This window comes from Podarcis pityusensis (genome assembly GCF_964106645.2).
Source record: "Podarcis pityusensis genome assembly, chromosome: 10".
Classification (NCBI taxonomy): Eukaryota; Metazoa; Chordata; class Lepidosauria; order Squamata; family Lacertidae; genus Podarcis; species Podarcis pityusensis.
The window spans coordinates 71,319,949-71,341,895 of record NC_138035.1 but is presented as its reverse complement, the minus strand read 5'-3'; the positions used below and the strand labels follow the sequence as shown (position 1 = coordinate 71,341,895).

General features: G+C 42.6%; 2 protein-coding genes across 5 annotated transcripts in view; one reads left to right on the top strand and one right to left on the bottom strand.

The window, feature by feature from the left end:
• CD36 (CD36 molecule (CD36 blood group)) overlaps positions 1 to 6,494 on the bottom strand; it is a 66,660-nt gene extending 60,166 nt beyond the window's left edge. Inside the window, exon 1 of the mRNA XM_081023736.1 lies at positions 6,396 to 6,494. The gene's annotated coding sequence lies outside the window, so the exon portion shown is untranslated. The remainder of the gene's footprint in view (positions 1 to 6,395) is intronic.
• A 1,211-nt stretch (positions 6,495 to 7,705) lies between these two features.
• Positions 7,706 to 21,947, top strand: part of LOC308486675 (guanine nucleotide-binding protein G(t) subunit alpha-3) — a 55,458-nt gene continuing 41,216 nt past the window's right edge. The window contains exons 1-3 of one of the 4 annotated variants that reach the window (XM_081023812.1): positions 7,706 to 7,816; positions 7,964 to 8,052; positions 12,232 to 12,281. The gene's annotated coding sequence lies outside the window, so the exon portion shown is untranslated. Of the gene's footprint in view, positions 8,053 to 12,231; positions 12,282 to 21,947 lie in introns of all 4 variants that reach the window. The other 3 variants (XM_081023811.1, XM_081023813.1, XM_081023810.1) reach the window with 3 other exon arrangements.

Below are 21,947 nucleotides of genomic sequence, written 5' to 3'. Positions count from 1 at the left end.
TCTAGTTGTTTGGGTATGTAACCTGCACCTGCACACAAGCAGAACCCAAGAGAAAACCTGACGTGTGGCAGGGGCCCAACACAGGAGAAGACTCATCTCCTTGGACTCCCCACCACCAACCGAGGCTGAACACCACCTGAGACCAGCAGTACAAAACAATTTCCCCAAGCAGGGGAATCCAAGGTGGTAGCTGTGACCCTCTTGGGGTGTAAATGCTGTGAACCCATCCATCATAAGCTCGGGTTGTATATATATATGTGCCATGTATCATAAAGACACCATAGTCTGCATTATACCTCATTACAAAGCAAACACGAACACTGGGTAAGCACCTGGAACTGCTAGAATCTTGCACCACTGAAACACCGGGTTGGATGCAACAGTATGTTATTCTCACTAATAAATGCATTTTATGCACACTTGGCTTGGCTTGCACTTTTACAGAGGAAGAGCGAATGTCAAAGAATGGCTGCGTTTCAGTTAGCATATTGTTTCAGAAAATGTGAATTAGGTAGGTTAGTCTTTAAAGGAGAAGTGAATCGACTTCCCTGCCATCCCTAATGATATCCTTGTGGCCCCAAAATGCCAATGAAGAAAATGATGGCACTCAGAACAGGGATAAGACGACAGACCAGAAACGAGTCTTGCAGTCCAGTGCAGGAGAAGTCCACCCCAAGCACAAGAGGGTGCACTGCCAGTGCCTTCCTGGTCTGTTGCAGTGGCTCCAAGAGAATTGGGGAAAACCAGAAGCCTGCCCCCTTTCTCCCCAGTAGGATGGGTCCCCACTTGAGCAGCCATTATGTTCTGTATACAGGTTTGATATTAATGCCTACACACAGAGAGAAAGGCATTTCAGCACAAGAATTTTATAAGTTAACCTGTACACAAGTTTGGAAACCTTATCCAGCACTTATCCATGCAGAACACCATGCAGTTTAGACGCCTGAGAGAGAGTCCTCATTGGCAACAGCTGGGTAGCATTTTAAGGCTCGGTTGTTTGTTCCAATAAATCTTTAAATTATACAGAAATCGAATATGCTCATTTAGCAGGCCTTAGAATATGGTCAGGAAAAGTCCTGCAGCATCTTGGCTTGCATCCAAAGGAGAGAATGGAAGCCCTAGAAGAAGAAATCTAGACTGAAAGAATGGGGGGAGGGATTTTGTTTGGTAGAGACAGAGTCCTTTTGAATAGGGAAAACAGAAACAAACACAGTGAAATAAGTAGGGTTTAACCACTGCTTTTCTGTGGGGGTCCTCAAGGGTACGCAGTACCAGCACCTCTTTTTCTAGAAGAAAAGCACTGTGTTTAACATTTGAGCCATGTGCCTGCTGTCAGTCACAGATCTCCCATCAAAGGACTTCATCCACAGCCACTTTTGCTAGCTAGCGGTAGATGCAACCTTACTGTATGCTTGTGAAACGTGGACCACTTATAAACACCATCTCCAACTCCGTGAAAGATTCCATCAACAGTGTCTCCGAAAAGTTTTACACATCACCTGGGAAGACAGGCAAACTAATGCCAGTATACTGGAAGAAGCAAAGATCACCAATGATTCTTCAACATCAACTTCGTTGAACTGGTCATATTGTGTGGATGCCAGATTATTGTCTTCCAAAGCAACTACTCTATTTCAAACTTAAAAATGGAAAGCATAATGCTGATGGTCAACAAAAGAAGTTTAAAGACTCTTTCAAGGCATATCTAAAAAAAATGTAGTATAAACACTGACAACTGGGAAACCCTGATCTGCGAGTGCTCCAATTGGAGAACAGCCTTTACCAAAGGTGTCATGGGTTTTGAAGACACTCGAACTCAGGACGAAAGGGAAAAACAAACTAAGAGGAAGGCACGTTTGGCAAAACCTCTCCATGATCAACTCCTGCCCAGAAACCCATGTCCCCACTGTGGAAGGACGTGTGGATCCAGAATTGGCCTCCACAGTCACTTACGGACTCACTTTTAAAACCGTGTTTATGGAAGACAAATCTTATTCAGCTACGAGTGACCGCCAAAGAAGAAGAGATGCATCTGAGCAGAGGCGTACCAATTTACTAGTTCCACCCCTACGTCTTCAGCCCATAACCCCACAGAGTACAGCAGCTCCCCAGACATTTGGAACTGTGGTTCCTACTGTTGACCATTCTGCCTGGAGCTGACAGGAGCTGAGGTCCAACAACATCCAACCAGAGAGGCTGCAGGAGTCTGGTTTCTTGAAGCCCAAGCCAGGAAAAGCTTTGCTGGCTTTCTGTACTTCAGGCTGCTGTTGAGTTTAAAAAGTGGGCAATTGTATTTCTGCTGATTCATGTTTATTCCAACTCAGCAGTAAACAGTGGGTTTTCCTGGGGAAAGCAGTGGGGCAAACTGAAAAACGCTCAGAACTGTACCTAAAAAGCACGGGGAAACAGGAAGTGCTGATTTCCTCCATTTACACCTTGTTCCCAGGCCCCTGGCTGTTTAAAAAAGCCAGAGAACTTGATTTAGCCAGTCTTGCAGATGCTGCTTAAAATTTTATTCATTTTATTTTATTAAAATTTTATACCACCCTCCATCCATAGATCTCAGTGTGAATCACACCATAAAATTACAATATAAAACGGCACTTGAAGTCATATTTAGTGTGACTCACAGCACCACTGCCTTCTGGATCCACCACCTCTTGTCATTCAGCCAGGAAACAGCAGACTGCTTTTGAAAAAAGAGTTTTGCCTTTCCATTCCCGAATGAAGGCCATTCATTCTCTCCACACACACACCCCATGCAAAATGTGCACATTCTGCTGCAAGAGAGTGACGTCTTTCAAGGCTGCTTCTTGAGGGGGAAAGCAAAACTTGAAAACTGAAGAGGTTTTCACAGTTAGTAAGGCCACGTGTCTCTTCCACTGTACTCCCAATGCCTCATTATCATTTTTCCCCCAAACCAGAAGTGAAGGCATTTGCCTGGCCTGTCATTTAACAAGGAGCTAATGTTTTGCAGCTGGCTGGAGGAGAGCTTGCCTGACTCGAACGGCATGAACTCCCACGTAAGCTGGCCTCCTTCCTGCCCACAGAAACTCATTTTATTGGCACTAGAGCCTCAGAGAGCTCAAACCATACACATCATTTCCCACCTTGTGATGTGTTTTCCAAAGGTGTGGCAGAACAGCCCTGGCTCCTTTCAAGCCACTTCATAGGCGGCGCTCATCTTTCACACCCACTGGCCCTCTCAACAGAGTTCTCCCATGCACATGTTCAGTCACCTAAGCATATCAAAAGTGCTTTGCTTTTCCTTATCTTTGACCTTAACATCACATCTGCTGCTCTTGCACCCAAAATATGCTAGTGTCAACCACAAGCCCACAAGCGTTGCCCAAGCACGCGGAGAAAACTCCCCAACTTACATTGCCTACAAATGCCAAGTTTCACAACGATGTTCCATCCCTCCTGATCTTGTGGGTTAATAAAGAAATGCTCTGGACATTCAGGGTTCTTACACAGGCCAACCATCTAAAGACCAGAGTTTCCCCATCCAAATAAACATGACGAGGAGGGACACCTAGGTTCACCACAGCAGTCTTAACCCTTCCCAGATCACTTCACCTACAGTTATTATCAGAGCTTTTTTTCCCCAGACAGAACTCGACAGAACTCAATTCTGGCCCCTCTCAGGTGGGCACCATTGCCACTCTAAGAGAACAAGGGAGGGGTTCACAGTGAGTTCCAGCACCTCTTTTTCTAGAAAAATAGCACTGGATATTATGCTCCCAATCTTGCTTTGTGTTCATGGGTACAACAGCGTTCAACGCTGAGCTATATGATTTGAGTTCAAAGGTTCTCCCCAACAGTAGAATTGCCAAATTTTGTCTAAAGTGAAATTAAGAGACTATGAACACTCCCTTCACACCATTAAAAAATATCTAATGGCCTTTGATAGAGCTCTCTCCCTGAATTTGTCCAATCCCCCTGTAAGCGTCCGTGAAATCCACAAAGACCTGTACATCTGCAGAAATGGGGACAAAGTTCCAATTCCTTAGACTGGAAGTTCACTAGAGTACACTGAATGTTAACAGGAGAAGCACATGACAAGCAAGATTAAGGATGACTCGGGCTCATAAATCAAAGCTTGAATTGCATCTTAATTCCTCTTTTTTGTTTACCATTGCAGCTTCAAAAACCTTCTATTTTGTTCCTCTTGCTCTCCTAGTTACATCTTGCATTTTCTTATCCCTTCCTGTAACTAGTGGCCCGGTTAGGGCAAATCAGTCAGGCCTAGGGGAGAGGCACGACCAAAATAACTACTGGAAAGTCTCAGGCAGATAATCGTTAAATCATATCGACAGGCACCGTTCTCAGGAAGTCCACTGTACCAGAAGTATATTGCATAAGCCTTTTAATAAGTTTCTTGCATTTATGGAGCGGTTTTCCTCCCATCCGTGACACAGCTCATGTGCTGATCAAGAAAAGAAAAACCAGGAAAAGGTATTCAGCAAACCTTTTTTCTCTCCCTTCCCACCACATGTTGTTCAAGAGACACAGCTGTTGTACATGGCATTTCTGCTTATTTGCGAGCTTAACACTCCCCTGATAACTTTGCAGATTTTGATAAAGGGACTTAGAAGCAGCCTCTAAGGGGTAAACTGTCTGCAAATGTACATATTAAAGAGTCCCAGGGCTTTTCTGTCCCTGCCCAACCTCAGTCTTCATGATGTGGGGGGGATTACATTTAGAATGTTCTCAAGCTTAATATCAATTTGCTAATGGAATAAAGAAAGCGCAGGTGAGGAGGTGTTACACCCCCATTACAACTTCTCATAGGAGCCAGCTCTTAGGGCCAAGGTCCCTTCAGCCCCCAATAAAATATCCGAGGGAGCCAGGCCTGCCCCCACCCACAATATTTTATTCAATATTCAGTATTATTCAATATTTTATTTATGCACCTCTGCAACTTCTCCAGTCTCAGCTGTTCCCTCCCCAAAGAAACTTTTCTAAAGGAAAGGAGACTGTAATGAGGGCGGTATCGGTAAGTCTATTTCATTTTCTCCTTTTTTCCAATTCTATGTCCTGTTATTAACATTTCCGCTTTAGTTTGAGGGTGGGTGAAATTTGCATGAACTGTGTCCTTTACTCATAAAGGGTACATTTTTAAATGCCCTTTTGCCTAGCAATTTCTCCTAATGTAATCCATTTTTACAAGCCCCTTTCACATTTTCCCCTAGTACACGTTTCTATTTATTACTTAGGGGTTTTTTGCACTTATATCTTTCCAACAACCCTGTGAGGTAGGTTAGGCTGAGAGTGAGTTTCATGGCTGAGTGAATCCCGTTCTCCCAGGTACTAGTCTGACACTCTAACCACTATACAACACTGCACTGTTTTCATACACACTCTGGGGTCAGGGAACTCAAAGGATTACTGCATTTCAGGTCACTTATTGTTTCAGAAGCATGAATTTGGTAGGTTCACATTAAAAGGCAAACGGAATCAGATTTATCCCCCACATCTAGTGGCAAGTTGACCACTCTAATCCCTATACCTCATTTGATAAGCTCAAGAAAACTAACATTTAGTGATATTTAACCTTGTTACTTTATGCAGGCCTATAGACAATTATCAGTTACTTTGCGGCACACACACAGGGTTGTAGCCACATAAATTCTACTCAGAGTAGACCCACTGGAATAGACATTACTAATTTATGCCAATTAACTTAAAGAGGTCTACTTGGAACCCTTGGAATTTATCTCAGATGCACATCTAAAAATAAAAGAGCTTGTGAAATTGCTCTTCAGCCACTTTGTCTTTTAACTAGATAAAAAGCAAAAGTTACTCAAGACAGATTTTTCCCAGTAAAAATTGAGAACAAACAACTGCCTCTTTGATGAACTCTCCCCAAGATTTCTGACGTGTGTGTGTGTGTGTGTGTGTGTGTGTGTGTGTCAACCACCACTGTGTCCAGACAATACTATGAAATTGTATTATGGAAACAAGATGTGGGCAGGATACCCGCACAAGCACAGCAAAAGCAGAACAAAACTTAGGGGAAAGTGGGGAGGGGACCCAAAACTAGACTGTTCTCAAGCCAATGGCAACATCTACTAAGAAGAAAAAAGTGTCACAGAAGCCTCCTGGAAAACGTTCACCAAACAGTTTGCCAGGTGTTACTGCTCAAAAATAGCATGAAGTTTTGAATAAACCACTCTTGTTAAGCTTGACTTTTAACAGAGATTTATTAAAGCATAAGCATCCATAGAGATAAATCAATTACTTTGGCCTACTTAATAATAAATCTCAAAATCATACACGAAACAATGCTTGTCTTAATATATTATTAATAGCTGTTATTTTCCTAAAATGCCATTTCCCCTCGATGTGGAGAGATGCACTTTTCCAGACCTTGCATCACAGTAAGTACCTACCTTACTTCAGGCCTAGCAGGACATGAAATACACATATCACTCTTTCAATCACCAGACTACTACAGCTCGCCTACTAGGGAAGTTAGCCGTGTCCTAAAAGTTTCTTTCTCAAGTACTTAACCTCCTCCATCTGGGTCAAATGCTAATCAAGCTTTACTCAGCTGCACTTCCAAGAAATCTACAGAAAGATCAAACTCTGCAACAACTTGAGCACATCAGCTGGCTTCTCTGTTTTTTTTCTGCTTACAGAGAAATGTTTAAGGCTGCAGTCCTAATCCTGCTTACCTGGGAGTAAGCCCCATTGAATTTAATAAAAGTTTTGCCTGAGTAGACATGGTTAGGGTTACAGCCTAAACCAGTAAAGCAGATGTGAGGAAACTGACAACCGCCAGCTGCTGCTGAGGTACAGCTCCTGTTAGCCCTAGCAAGCATGCCCAGTGGTCTGGGATGATGGGAGGGCTCAAGTTTCCCCACACTTGCAGTAGAGCATGGTTAGCTAAATCTAGGGTGGCCAGGTCCAGACCCCCAAGTGCCATAGGAAGTAGAATTTCACCAGGCGGAGTTTTCAAAAACTGGAGAAAAACAGACCAACCCACGCTGAGTGCAACTTCCCCCTCTGTGTAACTCTTAAACCTGATTCTCTTGTGCCTGTTAGTCACTTGGTGACTTCAGTATCAAGTGATGATTTGTGAGAGAGTGAGAAAGTGAATGACTCCTCAGAAATCTAACCCCATATATGAAACTTTTTCTGGTTAGAAAAAAAAAATGAAGTGCTGATACTCATATCTTAATAAAAGTGCAGTGCACAAAATGGCTACCTGGGGGGCAAAATAAGAGGAGACAGTACTCTGTACTGGTGAGCACCATTGCACAAAAAAACCTCTGCCTCCCATCATCTCAAAGTACGATGCTGTGGTCCATGCATTTTGTCAGAGAAGCTGCTGGTACCTGTAGAGCAGAGACCAGGGACCATTTTTTTCATTCCCAATACAAATTTGTAACCTGCCCCCTCCACTCTCTCTCTCGTACACATATAGGAGCCAACTCCTAAGCGCTAAGGTCCCTTCAGCCCCTCCTAAAATATTTGAGGGGGGCACTGCCATCCAAATGGTGTGTCTGCGTCACGTCGTGTGATTATGTGGGGTGGGGCTTGCCTGCCTCCCCCCAATATTTTATTCAAGTTGATGCCCCTGCACACACACATACCATGACCCAATTACACACAGATAATCTCATGAGTGGTCATTAGGAGGCTGGGGACAAGGTGCTCTCAATCTGCTGATGACACTCAGCTCTGTCTCTCCATAACATCTGAATCAGGAGAGGCCGTGCAGTCCTTGGATCAGGGCCTGGCCACAGTGGTGAGATGGATGAGGAGAAACAAGCTGAGCTTGAATCCTGGCAAGACAGAGGCACAGGGGGTGAGTAGCTCCCATGCCCGAGACGGTGGTCAGCTGCCTACCTTGGGGGAGCTGCACTCCCTTTGAAGGACCAGGTTTGCATCCTGGGTCCTTCCATGGCAGTCAACGTTTCCTTTTTTTAAAGGGAAATTCCCTTATTCCGAATAGGATTCCTCACAAGAAAAGGGAAAAGTTGACAACTATGGGTCCTTCTGGAGCCAGCACTGTCACTGGAGGCCCTGGTAGCAAGATATAAGGTAATATCCAACAGTCTTTCCAATATTTCTTTTCAACTTGTAGCATCTGTTAATATTTGGTTTTCAAACCTCACTATGACTAAGGATGGGCAAATTTATTCATTTCAGTTTATTTCAGTTTCTTATTTTCCACTCTTAAGTTCCGTTCTCCACATTTCCACATCAGTTTGCAAAAAATTTTTTTTGAAAATTCATCAACATTTTTGTTAATTCTACAAAAATATATATTTCTATATGCCATTTCCGCTAATACTGCATAAATGTTTTTGCAAAGTTTCCTCCCCAAATATAATGCATCTTTGCTGGCTATTTTCACTAATGTATGCATTTCTTTACACACTTTACTTTATTCACACCATTCACACACATTACTTGACAGGAGAACTGTATTGCAAAATTCAGACAAACATGAATTTTGAAAGTTTCCTGTGTCTCAGTTAGTACAAATGAAGCAGGTTTTCCTTTAAATCTGGACTGAATCAAACCAATCTCCCATCCCTACCTGTGACAATAATTGCTGTAATTCCTCCCACTGGCAGTAGCAAGTTTTATGTTCTGTGTTCTTTTCATGTGCAGGAAGTCTATTTATGAATGTATTTGTTTATGCGATTTATATCCTGTCCTTCCTCCCGAAGGAGTTTAGTACCTAGTTTACACAGTGTATTTTCTCCCACAGTTAAGGAATACTGTCGCACGCCACGCCACCCTCCAAGCGGTGTGATATTCCAGGGGTTCCAGGCGCTTTCCCAGGACTTGTGTTTCCTTTTGATTTGATAGAATTGATTTGATTTATTGCATTTCTACACTGCTTTGCATTCAAATGAATATTTTGGAATGAGGGGCAGTGGAGGCTGTGGCGCCTTTATGATACATGGTTTATTTACACATATATACAACCTGGGCCTATGATGGAGGGCTTCACAGCATCAAGACCCCAAAAATGTATTGTTTTCACATAGCCACAGCCTTGGATTCAAGCAGAAATAAGCCATTGTTCTGCCTCTCTGGTTTTCCAACTTGCTGCTTTGTTTCGCGGTCCCATTCCTGCAAAACTCCCCTTCAAACTCTGGCTTTGTCTGTCCAGGGAGGGGGAGACCCACCCATTTGCTGTCTTGCACTGAGCTTTTGTTCTCTTAGTGGCCCTTCACTCAGGCAATCACCTCAGCACAGGAAGCCAGCCTATCTTATATTTTAACACTTGCTGGGTCCAGGGGTTAGATGAAAACAATGCCCGACCTGAAGAATTAGGAGCAAATGATTCAGACAAGAAAGGAGGCGGAGTGGCGTTATATGTCAGGGATGTGTATACCTGTGAAGAGATCCAAGATTTAGAACCTCAAAGCCAAAGTGAGAGCATTTGGGTCAAAATTAAGGGAGAGAAGAATAACAGTGACCTCATTGTGGGAGTTTACTATAGATCCCCAAGCCAAACGGAGGACATAGATGATGCCTTCCTGGAACAGATGGCCAAGCATGCAAAAGGAAGGGAGATAGTAGTAATGGGGGACTTCAATTACCCGGATATTTGTTGGATGTCAAACTCAGCCAAGAGCATAAGGTCAAACAGATTCCTGACTGGCCTTGCAGACAACTTCATTGTCCAGAAAGTGGGAGAAGCAACAAGAGGAACAGCCATTTTAGATCTGGTCCTAACCAATGTTGATGACGTGGTTAGTGGGGTAGAAGTGGAAGGATCATTAGGCGCGAGTGATCATGCTCTTCTGAAGTTTACTATACAGCGGAAAGGAGCAGCCAAGCATACTAGGACTCAATTTCTTGACTTTAAGAAAGCCGACTTCATAAAACTTAGGGAAGTGCTGGGTGAGATCCCATGGACAGTAATACTAAAAGGAAAGGGAGTTCATGATGGCTGGGAGTTTGTTAAGAGGGAGATAGTAAAAGCACAACGTCAGGCAATACCAATGAGACGGAAACATGGAAGGTGCCTAAAGAAGCCAGGGTGGCTATCTAAAGAACTTTTAACTGAGTTAAGATTTAAAAAGGATGTGTACAAAAAATGGAAAAGGGGGGAAACAGCCAAAGAGGAATTCAAACAATAGCCAGCACGTGTAGACACAAAGTCAGAAAAGCTAAAGCACAGAATGAACTCAGGCTTGCTAGAGAGGTTAAAAGCAACAAAAAAGGCTTTTATGGGTATGTTCGTAGCAAAAGGAAGAACAAAGAAACAGTGGGGTCACTCAGAGGAGAAGATGGTGAAATGCAAACAGGGGACACAGAAAGGGCTGAACTCCTCAATGCCTTCTTTGCCTCAGTCTTCTCCGATAAAGAAAACAATGCCCGACCTGAAGAATTTGGAGCAAATGATTCAGCAAAGGAAACACAGCCCAGAATAACTAAGGAGATAGTACAAGAATACTTGGCTAGTTTAGATGTATTCAAGTCTCCAGGGCCAGATGAACTGCATCCAAGTGTATTAAAAGAACTGGCAGATGTGATCTCAGAACCTCTGGCAGTCATCTTTGAGAATTCCTGGAGAACAGGCGAAGTCCCGGCAGACTGGAGGAGGGCAAATGTTGTCCCTATTTTCAAAAAGGGGAAAAGAGAGGACCCAAATAATTACCGCCCAGTCAGTCTGACATCAATACCAGGGAAGATTCTGGAGCAGATCATTAAGCAAACAGTCTGTGAGCACCTAGAAAGGAATGCTGTGATCACCAACAGTCAGCATGGATTTCTGAAAAATAAGTCATGTCAGACTAACCTGATCTCGTTTTTTGACAGAATTACAAGCCTGGTAGATGAAGGGAACGCAGTGGATGTAGCCTACCTTGATTTCAGCAAGGCATTTGACAAGGTGCCCCATGATATTCTTGTAAAGAAGCTGGTAAAATGTGGTCTTGACTATGCTACCACTCAGTGGATTTGTAACTGGCTGACTGACCACAAAAGCTTATGCTCTAGTGAATGGGTTTGCTTTTAAAGTGTCATGAGATATGTTGCTGATTTTGCTGCAAGAAACTGACGCAGCAAATTTTCTGGAAACTAAAATGGCACAAACTCAGCTTTTTTTTTCTAAAGCATTACACTGGAGTCACAAACCTGATGCATTCAGCAACTTTCCTTCATCATTAGTTGCCACAGGCATGGCCTCTGTATTAACATTATTGCTTTTATGCATCTTCTTCCTTAGTTAATTTATTGCTTGAGCCAAACTGCAGAAGGGCATTGCATGATTTGGAAACCCAAAGGAATGGTTTGGGTTGCTTTTTGTATAAACTCCCTTTCTCTAATGATTATGAGACACCCCCCCCCCCTTCCAGCTATGCACAAGTAACTCTAGGACTAAATAGTCATGAAAAATCATGTCACATAGGCTGCCACTCACTCTGGCTCCACCTGCTGTTGACCTCCTGCCTTACACTCTACCTACTCCATTGGACACCAGCCACCACAGCTGGGTTTGTACTCTTCAACTAGGACTTATGGTTTGAGAGAGTGGGAAATGTTAATCTTTATATGTGCTTTATAAGCACATTTTGAAGTCCTGCGGATGCTGCCCCCCCCCCCATTTTTCCAAGGTGCTACACCAACCTCCACGCCACATGGCCCCTCCACCTCTCCCACCCAGTAAGCAACAACAGCCCAGCTCATGGGAAACTAGTGCAGCTGTTCCACTGAACTAAGTGAGCTGCTTCTGGTTCTCAAGACCAAGCACTATCAGCACCCCAGTGCGTCTCCCCTTCCCCAGCAGTAAAACATACAACAAAAATAAATGAAACAACTGTCTATCTGCTGGCCTTCCATGACACCCAGACTTGGGTGCCCGAGGCAGCTGCCTCACTCAGCCTAATAGTAGGGCCATCCCTACTTTACTGTAGTTAGTATGATAACATGATGGGATCCCAAGTCCCTGTGTATTTTATGCACTCATCTTTCCTCTACTGTGCTTTATTATCCAAAATATTACTGTTATGTACATGGATGGTGGATTATTATGAACTGGATTGGGGGCTAGTTCTCTTCTGATGTTAGGCAGCCAGAAGATGGCTTTTTGCCATGATCCCATGGATACATATGTATGAAATCTGTTTAAAGGGTATATTGATGTATGGGCTTTCATTATGTGGCAGCAAATTTAGGTCTGCATCTCTCTCTCTCTCTCTCTCTCTCTCTCTCTCTCTGTGTGTGTGTGTGTGTGTGTGTGTGTACTGTATGCAGGGCTTTTTTTCAACCAGAACTCACTGGAACTCAGTTCCAGCCCCTCTCAGGTAGGTGACATTGTCATTGTAAGAGAACAAAGGAGGTAATAATAATAATAATAATAATATTTATACCCCGTCCATCTGGCTGGGTTTCCCCAGCCACTCTGGGTGGCTTCCAACAAAATATTAAAATACAATAGATATTAAAAGCTTCCCTAACCAGGGTTGCCCTCAGATGTCTTCTAAAAGTCAGATAGTTGTTTATTTCCTTGACACCTAATGGGAGGGCGCCATTACCCAGTTCCCTGTGTCTTCACTTCTGGTTCCCTGTGTCTTCACTTCTCGCACTGAGGGAACTGCCAGAAGGCCCTCAGTGCTGGACCTCAGTGTCCGGGCTGAACGATGGGGGCGGAGACGCTCCTTCAGGTATACAGGTATTCATGGTGAGTTCCAGCACCTTTTTTTCTAGAAAAATAGCACGGACTCTGTGTGTGTGTGTGTGTGTGTGTGTGTACACACCCACCCACACTTGACAGCACTCTACAACTGATTTCGGATCTCTTTGTACACTTGACAACATATTATAGTGGATTTTGGATCTGTGTTGAGCGTACTTAAATAATACATGTGCTATATTATGCATATGAATAAACAGTAACCTGGCATGTCCTTCCAACATGCGTGTTTCAGTTACATATTATATTTTTAGGTCTGAAATAGCCAACGTGGTACCTTTCATATGCTGATAGATTGTAACTACCAACATCCCTAAGAACGTCTGGACAGCACCTCATTGGCTATCCCTCTTCTGGGTGCACATAAGGTGGTGAGATGCAAAAGAGGACACCAGAACAAGCTGCATTTTCTGACATTTTACATTTCACTCAGCTACTAAAGGTCTCCTCTTTTGCATATCACCACTTTAGGTGCACGCTTTTAAAAAGGTATACTACGAAATGCAGGACTTTTCAGCTTACACTTGCTTGAAAGTAAATCCTGCTTGATACCATAGGACTTACCTCTGAGTAGAAGTGCAGATTGTGATGTAACAGAGCTAGTGTAGCATAGCTGGTAGGGCCACAATCCTATATACAAGGTGGGGAAAACCGTGAGTCCTCCAGATGTTATTCATTTATTCATTTCAACAGTTTATATGCCACTTCATTACAACAGTGGTGTGCAGAAACTCAACACAATAAAGATAATGTCATTGACCTACAACTCCCATCTTCCCCAGAAAGCATTATCACATTCTGGGAAGTCTCATTTACCTTCTGCCTACCTGGAGGTTTTTAGGAGGAGTCTCCTTATGCCTCAGAGCCACAGAGAAGATTCTGCTTTAATATGGTTCCCATTCTGCCCTGAGGAAAGGGAGGAGAGACACATATTAACAAAGGCTAAGCTCTTTGCTGGGTTGCTGAAGTGTGGAGAAATTCCTAGAAACTTCTGCAGAAGAAAGATCAATAACAATTCCAAGAGTTCAAAGCACATTACATGCATGATCTAGTTCAGGCATGGGCAAACTTGGCCCTCCAGATGTTTTGGGACTACAACTCCCACCATCCCTGACCACTGGTCCTGTTAGGAATGATGGGAGTTGTAGTCCCAAAACATCTGGAGGGCCAAGTTTGCCTATGACTGATCTAGTTGTATTCCTTACAGCAAGGGCTACCAAGCTTTTGGTGACAGTGGGCATGTTTGCAACGGGACAGGCTATTATGGGCACCAGAAACACAGAGACTGCAGCCAGGCACACTCCAAAGCCTAGTCCAGATGTTTTCAACTTTTTTGCACCCATGGTTCCCTTGACCAACTGCATTCTTTCTGCGTCACCCCTGTGGGGTTCAGGAGCCCAGTTATGTCACTCCTTGTCTGCCTAGTAGCCTCTCACCCTTTTTCGAACACCCTCCCTTGTGGAGTGTTCCCTCAGCCTTCTCTCCTCTCCTTTCTCCTTGGGAGTCCTCTGGGCAACTGCTGCTGCCGTCCCTGGTCTCTGATCTGCCCCCCCCCACCCCAAAGAGAGGTTCCTCTCCTTCACCTGCGGAGCTTATATCCAGGGCTGCTACAAGAAACAGCTGTGCAAGCCTTGGGGAGGCAAGAGGGCATCAGAGGAGGGAGGGAAAGAGGGACAGAGGCCAGAGGAGGGAGGGAAAGAGGGACAGAGCCCCCCCCCCGGCATACCTTTTTTTAAAAAAGTCACATTTCAGCAGGGGAGGGGGCCAGGCAAATGCCAATGAAGGACTCTGTGAGTGCACTTGCGCCACCACACTGGCAATCTCTGCCTTTCAATAACCGTGAAAGGTAAGTCGATATGATTATTGCAGATGCAAGTGAGTGAGGCAGCTTTCCTGAGGTGGCAGCTTGCCTTTGGCCACCTACTAAGTTGATGGTGGAGGTAAGAGTTGAACCAGGGCTGCGTCCAGCCCCCAGTGTCCCCATTTGCACCTCTTCCTACAGCAGCAGAGAATATCTTTTATAATTTTATAATTTAATTTAACCCTAACCCTTGCAAAGGTTTTATGAGGACATCAAGCACAATCTCTAACAGCACCCTAAATGGAAACTGTATGCACCCTAAATGCAACCATAGCAGGCACTGAGATGAGGTAAGCAGAGCAGATCCATTCTGGCTCCTGGAAATCCATGTATGCAGAGACCATCCAATGTTGTTACTACATCTCCCATCATTCCTGAACGTTGGCCATGCTTGCTGAGGCTGATGGGAGTTGAAGTCCATGACATCTGGCGCCATATTATCTTTGTTGTTTAGTCATTTAGTCTTGTCCAACTCTTCGTGACCCCATGAACCAGAGCACGCCAGGCACTCCTGTCTTCCACTGTCTCCCGCAGTTTGGTCAAACTCACGCTGGTAGCTTCGAGAACACTGTGCTGTCCAACCATCTCGTCCTCTTGTCATCCCCTTCTCCTTGTGCCCTCCATCTTTCCCAACAACAGGGTCTTTTCCAGGGGGTCTTCTCTTCTCATGAGGGGGCAAAAGTACTGGAGCCTCAGCTTCAGGACCTGTCCTTCCAGTGAGCACTCAGGGCTGATTTCCTTCAGAATGGAGAGGTCTTGCAGTCCATGGGACTCATAATTCAAAAGCATCAATTCTTCGGCGATCAGCCTTCTTTATGGTCCAGCTCTCACTTCCATACATCACTACTGGGAAAACCATAGCTTTAACTATATGGACCTTTGTCGGCAAGGTGATGTCTCTGCTTTTTAAGATGCTGTCTAGGTTTGTCATTGCTTTTCTCCCAAGAAGCAGGTATCTTTTAATTTCGTGACAGCTGTCACCACCTGCAGTGATCATGGAACCCAAGAAAGAAAAATCTCTCACTGCCTCCATTTCTTCCCCTTCTATTTGTCAGGAGGTGATGGGCCAAGTGACCATGATCTTCGTTTTTAATGTTGAGACCATATTATCTACCCCTGCTCTAATGCTTTGCATCTGCAGTCTGGTCACAGGAAGCCACTCTAACCCACACACACCCAGAAAAACCAACAGGCTCCAAATTTTATTGTGTACAGGAAAAGAAAAATAGCCCTTTGGGGGGTGGTTTTCTGAGCCCATTTCAGAATTAAGAATTCGCTCAGCACTAACAATAGAGAGAAACTGTAAATGTGTGGTGTGAAAAACCAGTATTTTTAAGTGCCTCTGGACTAATCTGCTCAGGTTGTATATGACGATTTATACATCTGAATACTGTTCCACCAGGGATGACCCACACTGTCTCCTGCCTGAGGTGAAATGCGAATGTGCCCCCCCCCCCTTTGTAGCCTCACATATTGTGGTCATGTGGCAGCAGTGAAATTTTGCTGGAAGCTGCAGCTGCTGCCACTGCCACCAATACCATAAAACTCTGGCAGCAGCCAGGGTGGGGTTTTCCTGTGGGGGCACTGCCCCATGGGATCCTGCCACCCAAGGCAAACTGCTTTGCCTCATGAGCCAACTGGCCCTGTGTTCCATACAGGGCATACAGAAAAATAGCATACAGAAAAACTGAATACCAAAAAAAAAAAAACAAGTCTGGAAGAAGGTGGACTGAATACTTCTCTGTGGCAAGCTATGTACTTCCTGTGAGAATGACCCAAAACTGATAAAGCACGAAGTAATATATTCCATAAAAAGCCATCACCCACCATCATTTGGACAGCCAAAGCCCCCACCCACCTTTGTCAATAAGCCCTCTTCTTTGGGGAGGTATGCGTGTAAATAGGAAGTAATGACAATGTTAGGAAATTGCCTCAGGTTAATAGCGTGCATGCTTTTATAGAACAAACGTTATTTTCACCACCTAATGTAAGTCGAAGTGCAGAGACTCTGCAAAAACACTATCAACATGTTGGCTGTAGTAAGCAAACAAAAGAGAACAAGCTCAAGTTAACCATGCCCATTCAGCAGTCAGAAAATTCTGATCTAATAAATATAATGCTTTAGGGTTAATTCATGGGAACTTTTTCTGACACACACCTTTACAGAGAGTAAACCCTTTTGCGTTGAGTGGTAACACAGCCATGTTATCACACCAGAACCAGTGGTTTCTAACTTGGCCAGGGGGTGGGGCTCAAACGGCTGATCAACCTTTCTGTTCACTTTGTAGTAATGGATGCGCTACTCCCCTCAGATCTGAAGGCAGCCCAACACACACCTCCCACATCCCCTTTCCTCCATCCACCAATTGTTCAACTTTCATTTCAGTCACAACATACAACTAAATACCTAGTGACTCCCCTTCCATCCTTTTCCTGGTTTCTTTACTTTTCTACTAGTTTCCAAATTTGTCATCTTCAAATTTCTTCCTCTGTTAAATTCTACTAGCTCCCATTCTGCTGGATTTACTCAAGGCCCGTTATGTTATTTACATTTTTATACTGGTTCTTAAAATAGTCAATAAACATTTTCCAATTCTCCTTATATTCTTTATCATCCTTTTCTCTTATCCTATTTGCTGTACCTGCCAATTCAGCATATTTAAGCATTATAAACTGCCGCTCTTCCTTAATGGGTACTGTACTCATTCTCCACTTTTGTGCCAGTAAGATTATAGCCGCAGTGGTAGCATATAATAATAAGTTTGGTTTTTTAGGGACTTCTGTTGTTACCATTCCAAAAAGGAATGTATCAGGCTTTTGTGGGAAGGTGTTGTTTTTTTTAATATCTTTGCTTAATTCATTGTAAATTACTTCCCAGAATTCCCTGATTACTTTACAGGACCACCACATGTGGAAAAAGGATACCGCTACTTCATTGCATTTCCAACATGTATCTTTTTCTTTTTATCTCTAGTTTGGGAAGTGCTGAGTAGCATCTGTGTGTCATTTTCATCATATTTTCCTTTAATGCATAACATGCCATAAAATTCATGTTTACCGTCCATAGATTCTCCTACAGCTCATAATCAATGTTATGGCCCACATCCGGTGCCCACTTAATCATAATTGATTTCACAAATTCCTCTTTTGTATCCCACTCTAGCAGCACTTTGTACATTTTTGATAATACTTTTAACTAATAAATCCCTTGTAAATTGGGAAAATCCAATTTTTTATGCATCTTAAACAGTTGGTTAATCGGATGTATCTGTAACCAATCTGTTAGTAATTTTTTTAATTCCTCGGGATTTTTCTTTTTTCTTCTCTTTAAAAATATTTTATTTTTTACCAACCACCAAAACACAAACAGTGAAACCTCCCAGGCAGCTGATACATTGGGTATACAATATTCAATAATATACATATTCAATAATATTCAATAATAACATATTCAAATTAACCATATGCTCACGTCTATATACCTTAACACTCCTCCTTCCACAAGGTTTATTTTACTTTTAACATTTTAATTGCCCCAAATTGTTCCAACCTACTCAAATAATTCAATATCTTCTCAAACCAATCCTCCTCTTTCTCACTGACCTTAAACCCTTTCATTCTATGCATCTTCACAGTTAGGTACAGTGGTACCTCGGGTTAAGTACTTAATTTGTTCCAGAGGTCCATTCTTAACCTGAAACTGTTCTTAACCTGAAGCACCACTTTAGCTAATGGGGCCTCCTGCTGCCGCTGCGCCGCTGGAGCACGATTTCTGTTCTCATCCTGAAGCAAAGTTCTTAACCCGAGGTACTATTTCTCGGTTAGCGGAGTGTGTAACCTGAAGCGTATGTAACCTGAAGTGTATGTAACCCGAGGTACCACTGTATTCTAAAATTATAATATTATTCACTTTTTTCCTCCATTGGTTCACCCCTAGCTCTTCTGCATTTTACTCGCTATAACCTGTCTGGCTGCAATTACTATCAATTTTACCCATTTGCATTCCTCTTTTGTTTTTAACTTGGTACTACTCAGGGTAATAAGAACCATTAATTTAGTTATTTCCATGTTCCTTCCCACAATTCCCAATATTTCTATACCAGTCTGTTTCCAAAATTCATTAACTAACGGACAATCCCACCACATATGACTGTACGTTCCCATCACTCCACATTTCCTCCAACAATTCTTACTTCCAGATTTTGTAATATGATATAACCTTACTGGTGTATAATACCATTTTTGTACCAGCTTCAACCCCTGTTCCTGGATTATCCTAGAGGTTGCAACAAAGGGTGGTTCTCGAAAGATTCTTTCCCAATCTTCATCTAAAATCTGTTCCTGAGTAGCTAACCTCAAATATTCTTACAAACTTTCCTTTGGTGATTTTCCCTTGTTTAATAACACCTTATACTGTACAATTTTGAAACTATTTTGGCCCCATCTGTCCTATATCCTTTCACTAATTCTTCAAAGGATGTAATAATTCTTTTACTACATTTTTAAACTTCTTTTTCCTTTAGCAGAGAGGAAATTTGTCTTTTCTGTAACCAATTCATTTTATTCCAAATACCACTTTCCTGTTCCATTGTACCTTCTATTCCCCAACTATTCTCCATCTCTATTCTCCATCTCCTCAATTCTCCATCTCCTCAATATCTCCTTTAATTTATCCCCTACCTCCTTTGGGACGAGCTCCTATAATGGGGCCATTTTATCATAATACCACATTTTGGTAAGGGAAGAGAGGTCAGGAAAAAGCTCCCTTTTCCAGTTCTCCCATACCCAGATGGACCCCGTAAATGTTGATATTTTATATACTTCCCTTTTCCTTTTCCTCCTATCAAATATTCTTATTTTCCCTCCTACTACTTCCAAATTATCCCGCTCAATACACCCCAAATCTTCCCCCTGTTCTCCCTCCAACCAAATCATAAGATGCCTCAGTTGGTAGGCTTTGTAATATAAAACCAAGTTGGGAATCCCCCATCTTCCATCTTGGATCCTATGATACCTATATCTACCTGCCGTCCTTGGTTTCTTAGATGCAAAAACTAACCTATCAATTTTCCCTTGCCACCCTTTCAATATTCGTTCCACTATGTGCCAGGATAATACATAAAAAAGATACATTAATCTGGGTAATAAAAACATTTTAACTAATGCAATTCTTGTACTAATTGATTCCTTCCTTTTCTCCCATATTTTCAATTTTGACTGAATAGCACTCCAAGTTTTTTTATAATTATATTCAAATATTTTCTTCACATTTTTAGTTATCCTTACCCCTAAATATTTCACCATCCTATTTGCTATAGGAATACCCAATAATTTAGAGGCTTCTAGTTGAATTTTAGGTTTCACATTTAAACACATCATTGATGATTTGTTAAAATTAACTTTTAACCCTGATACTTTTGAAAATCCTTGCAAAATTCTTTTTAATGGCACCATTGCGGTCCCCAGGTCCCTAACCGTCACCATCATGTCATCCGCATACATTGTCAATAACTCCCCCTCTGTTCTCCCTTTCCCTGGGATTTCAAATCCTTTAATCTCATTATTCTTTTTGAGTTTAATTGCTAATGTTCCAGTGCTTAAATAAAGAGCATCCTTGCTTTGAAAGTGGGCATCCTTGCTTTGTACCACTTAAACAAAAATATTATGAATTTGAAGGAAAAGGAGGGAAAATATTGGCAAATAAAATTAAGAATTATCAGGTAAGGAAAAATATTAGAGCTATTAGAGATAACAAAGGGGAATTGGAAAAAGACCCTAAGAAAATATTGGAGACATTTTTAGCAATTTTGTGAAGGATTGGAACTCCCAGAATTAAATGAAGAAAATAGAAGGGAATTGGATAAGGATATATCAGAGGAGGAAGTTAGATCAGCAATTGACTCTGTGAATGTGCAATCGGCCCCAGGACTGGATGGGTTCAATGTGGTGTTCTATAGGGATTATAAGGATATAATTGTTGCCACATATGACTGTACTGTGTTGATGAACCCTACTCAGCTTATTTTGCTAATGCATTACCTTTTGAGAATGGGTCACACCCACTCTGATATGATCTTCTATTCTTTGAACTGGAACTTGTTTTCTGCTTGACACACCTATATCCTGAATGAGGATCTGACCTCACTTTGTAGATAATATGTGTCTGTGTATTGATCAAATGATGGATCTCCATGAAATATACTCGGAGTTAAGAGTGGATTTCATGCCCTTTATTCAGCTCATAGTGGGGAGGAGGAATGGAAGTTCCCCCAGAATGTCTGCCTTATATACGTTATTTACACAATGGGCCCCACGTGATTGGCTAATTCTGGGATTCTCCTGTAGGCCAATCAGGTTGTGGATTCCCTTCCACCTGGAGCTGGATTGAGTGGCTCCTGTGGACCAATCAGACTGCTGCATTCTGGATCCTATTGTTCTAGGACCAATCAGACTGCTGCCTTTTGGATCCTATTCAACTCAGTTTATAACACTCCAGCTGCAGAAAACCCATCTGTCAATGTTGGCACTATCCTACAAAAACTTATGCTTTGGTATATTTGTTAGTCTTAAGACTCTATGGGTGCTTTGTGATGGGCATTTACTGTTTATTGTTGGATCAGTGCTCATCACATAGATAATTTTTTGCAGTGTCCATGATGGATAAATTTAAAAGGGGTTCCTAGACTGGATGAATCCTTCACAGAAACCCCAAAGAAAAGGGCACAGGCTCCAAGTGAAAGAATAGGCCTTTATTGAATACAAATGTATGTAGGATCAGCTTCCTAAAATAAATCAGAAAGCTGCTGCCAAGAACCATATCCAAAGCAATGATCCTTATTCACTCCCAGATTACACATGTAAATTCTATTCACTAATCAAAGGGTCACAACAATCTTCCCATAGCAGTTGTAACTCAGTATCATCATCCTGAACCAACTAAAATCATTTAGCTCTTCAGATAAGCTCTTATCATATCATATGATTACATATAACCATTTTCCAGTGTTTTTCTTTATTAATACTTTTTTGCTTTGCCTCCCTCTTCCTCCTGCCTGAAAGCTATGAGCTCTGGGCTCATCCCACCTCTGGGCTCATTCATGGCTGTCTGTACCTAGTTCATCAAAATCCCATCAAATATGCCGAATTTAGCTGGGGCCTTGGCCTAATCAGGGGCCCAGCCCCAGTAAGTGAGCAAAGGGTATTGCTACAGTCCTAGCCACAAATATGCCATTCTACTTTTTCTTTTTTCTTTTTAAAGTTCCTCAGAGGGGTGGGCCTCATGTATTTTGGACAGGAAACACATTATTCCTGCATCTAAGCATTCAGGGAGGCATAATGCAATGTTAATTGTTTTTAGGGATAAGTGGTAAGCTTTTGTTTTCATCTGAAGCTGCAGTGTAACACTTGTGGGCGAAG